Raw genomic sequence first — 3,541 nt, 5'->3', positions numbered from 1 at the left:
AAGAGAACATAACATGTGTATAAATTCCCCATTTCTTTCTTTGCTTGTAAATCATTCTTGCTTGCTTTTCTATTTCTAGAAAATATGAAAGTTGTAGTGAGATGTCCTCAAGGATTCTTTTTATTTTAGGAAACAAATAAAAGTGGTGGGAATACCTCTCCTCTGCCCTGGAATGTGCTCCTGGTTATACTATCCTCAGGGACTTAGTTACAAACGGAACAGCCCCTCTTCTATTGTCTGCCCCCAACCTGTGAGACCCACAGGGGTCACTGGGTGATTAGAGAATCTTACTTTTAAGCAGAGGAATGGAGCAGTGTGGGGACTACGTGGATACTATTTGGCATTGCATTTGATAGAGAATAAAGAAAGAATGAAACCCATTTGGAGTCTTCTGATTTTCATATAATTGTTAACAAAATAATTTAAGCCTAGAGAAGTGGCCTTTTCCCATTCTGGCAGTCCTAAACTAGTTCCACATGGCAGTTATTTTATTTTTTATTTATTAAATTTTTTTTCCTTTATTGATTAAGGTATTACAAACGTGTCCTTATCCCCCTATGGTCCCCCCCACTCCCCCACTTATGACCTCACCCCCTCTCCCCTTTCCTGGTGTCTGTATCCATTGGTTATGCTTATATGCATTCATACAAGTCCTTTGGTTGATCTCTCCCCCTTAGCCCCACCTTCCCCTGCCTTCCCTCTGAGGTTTGAGCATCTGATCCATGCTTCTCTGTCTCTAGATCTATTTTTGTTCATCGGTTTATGTTGTTCATTATAATCCATAAATGAGTGAGATCATGTGATATTTATCTTTCTCTGACTGACTTATTTCACTTGGCATTATGCTCTTCAGCTCCATCCATGCTGTTGCAAATGGTAGGGGTTCCTTCCACATGGCAGTTATTTTAAAATATAAACATACTTATAGTGTTAGCATCACTATAAAAAGGTGGGTATTAGGTAGCTATTAATCAAAAGCTATAGTGTACTTGATGGACCATGAAAGGGGATAATGTTTTGGGAGGAAACTTAGAGAAACCTTAGAGATCATAATCTCTCATTCCTCAGTTTGCAGATGAAGAAATTGCTATTCAGAGAGGTCATAAGACTTGTCAAGGCTACTTAGCCAATGAGTGGCAGGACCAGAAACGTACTCCAGTCTCTTGATTTCCAGGTTCCTGTTTGTATGTCCATCTAAAAGGTTTCTTCCAGTGTTAAAAGCCTCTGTTTGGGGCTGTATGAAATAATAATGAAGATAATAGCAGCTAACACTTATTGCTCAAAATATAAAGTCTATCACATGTAGTCTGTGCCATTTGGGTTCTCTGAGAAGTAGACACTGAGACAGAATCAGATGCACAAGAAGTTTATTGGAGGTAACCCTTATGAAAATAAAAGTGGGGGGAAAAGCAGAAAGATTGCCCCAGACTGTGATGGAGGTCTGAGAAAGTCTTAGTGAACCCAAGGGGGAGCACCTGACTAAAGATTGCCCATCAGAGGAGTCCTGAGTTGGGCAGGAATGGTCAGTCCTTACTATTCCTTCAGTACTCAGTCATTGGCTGGAGACTGCTTGGATTTGGCCTTGGCTTGACACCGGAGGCGAGTCTCCTCTCCAGTGCAGCAGCTAGAGGGTGTCAGCTAACTGCTCTCTCTCCCTGTGGCTGAAAGTAAGTTCTTTGTTGAAGGGTGATCCAAGCGGCACACCTTTACGGCTGCCACATAACCCAGCTGGCCCCAGAGTTTTCTAGCATTCTGGAGTTGCTTGCAATATCCAAAATGAATGCTACGCAGCAGTGTTTTAAAGCTGGCATCTTACCACAGACAATTTCTCACTGGTCTCCTTTGCCTTTACTTCATTTTTACAGTCCTACTTCACTGCCTTCTCTTTTTGCTGTTTCAGGATCCCCAACATACTTCCTAGCTGCCAGAGGTAATTCCTGTTCCGTTATTATTCAGAGACATTTAGTTCCCTTTTGCAGCTCACTTTTGCTTTGAGTTCCAATCCATACAAACTCCTAGCCAGTCTGGCCCTAATCAAAGGTCCCAAACAAGAGACACTTGCCCTGGCCCTGGTTGGGTAGCTCAGTTGGTTAGAGCCATGGTCAGCAAACTGCGGCTCGCAAGCCACATGCGGCTCTTTGGCCCCTTGAGTGTGGCTCTTCCTAAGCCTTAGGAGTACCCTAATTACGTTAATAACAATGTACCTACCTATATAGTTTAAGTTTAAAAAATTTGGCTCTCAAGAGAAATTTCAATTGTTGTATTATTGATATTTGGCTCTGTTGACTAATGAGTTTGCCGACCACTGGGTTAGAGCATCGTCCAGATGGGCCAAGGTTGTGGGTTCCATTGCTGGCCAGCCAAGGTTGTGGTTTCAATCCCTGGGCACATACCAGAATCAACTAATGAGAAAGAGAGAGGGAGAGAGAGAGAGAGCGGAGAGAGGGACAGAGAGAGCGAGAGAGAGAGAGAGAGAGAGAGAGAGAGCTGCTTTTAATTCTGCTGCTTTTAATATTGTAGAAGTCATTACTGGTATTTCTCATTTTCAGTAACAATGCAGTTTTTTCTCTGTATTATATGGTTGACTTTGACATTGTGGAAATAAAGGAATTACTACAGGAATCAGATTTTCCACAGATGATGGAGGATCTCAAGAAGGGAAAGTCTGGGACGATAGTCAGGAGAAAGGTTCACTGATGAAGCCATCAGAAGCACTGGTACAGTTGGACAAATAAGAGCTCATGAGAAAAATCCAAGAAGCCAAGCCTGTCCAGCTGCCAATCTGGGGGCCTGTGGGAAGCTGTAGCTTCTGTGTAACTACAGTCTCTGTGAGTGCACTTCCAAGATCTGGTTGGGACCATTGTTGATCGAGAGGCCAACAGTCATGAAGACAAGGTGAACTCAGAGGAGAGCAAGGGCAAGCTGGGATCCTTGGATACCAAGGTATCTGTCATTCTATCTAATCAAGAGTAATGGCTATTCCTTCACTTCTCTTTTAAAAATCTCGCACAAGTGTCTCTTTGGCTAACTCTACATTAGAACTACACAGGGAAGGGGATTCTGGGAAACAGAGTTCCCAGCTTAACCATTGATATAGCACAACAGGGAACAGTGTAGGCAAAGGCCCCGAGAAGGAAATAAACGCAGTGTGCTTGAGAGACAGAAAGAGGGTGAGGCTGGGCTCAATAAATGAGAATAGAGGGAGCCTGGTAAGAGAAGCAGGTAGAACTTAACCCACATATGGCTTGGTAGGCTGATGTATGGTTGATTTAATTCATAATTGATGGATTTTAAGCAAGGTGGTGGTATTCTGTGAGTTATTCTTTGAGAGACTCATTCTGGCCCTAGCCGGTTTGGCTCAGTGGATAGAGCATCAGCCTGTGGACTGAAGGGTCCCAGGTTTGATTCTGGTCAGGGGCACATGCCTGAGCTGTGGGCTCAATCCCCAGTGGGGGGCAGGTAGGAGGCAGGCAATTAATGATTCTCTCTCATTGATGTTTCTATCTCTCTCTCCCTCTCCCTTCCTCTCTGAAATCAATAA

Source organism: Myotis davidii, unplaced genomic scaffold, assembly GCF_000327345.1.
Source record: "Myotis davidii unplaced genomic scaffold, ASM32734v1 scaffold892, whole genome shotgun sequence".
In the NCBI taxonomy this organism is placed as follows: Eukaryota; Metazoa; Chordata; class Mammalia; order Chiroptera; family Vespertilionidae; genus Myotis; species Myotis davidii.
This window is presented reverse-complemented; position numbering follows the sequence as displayed.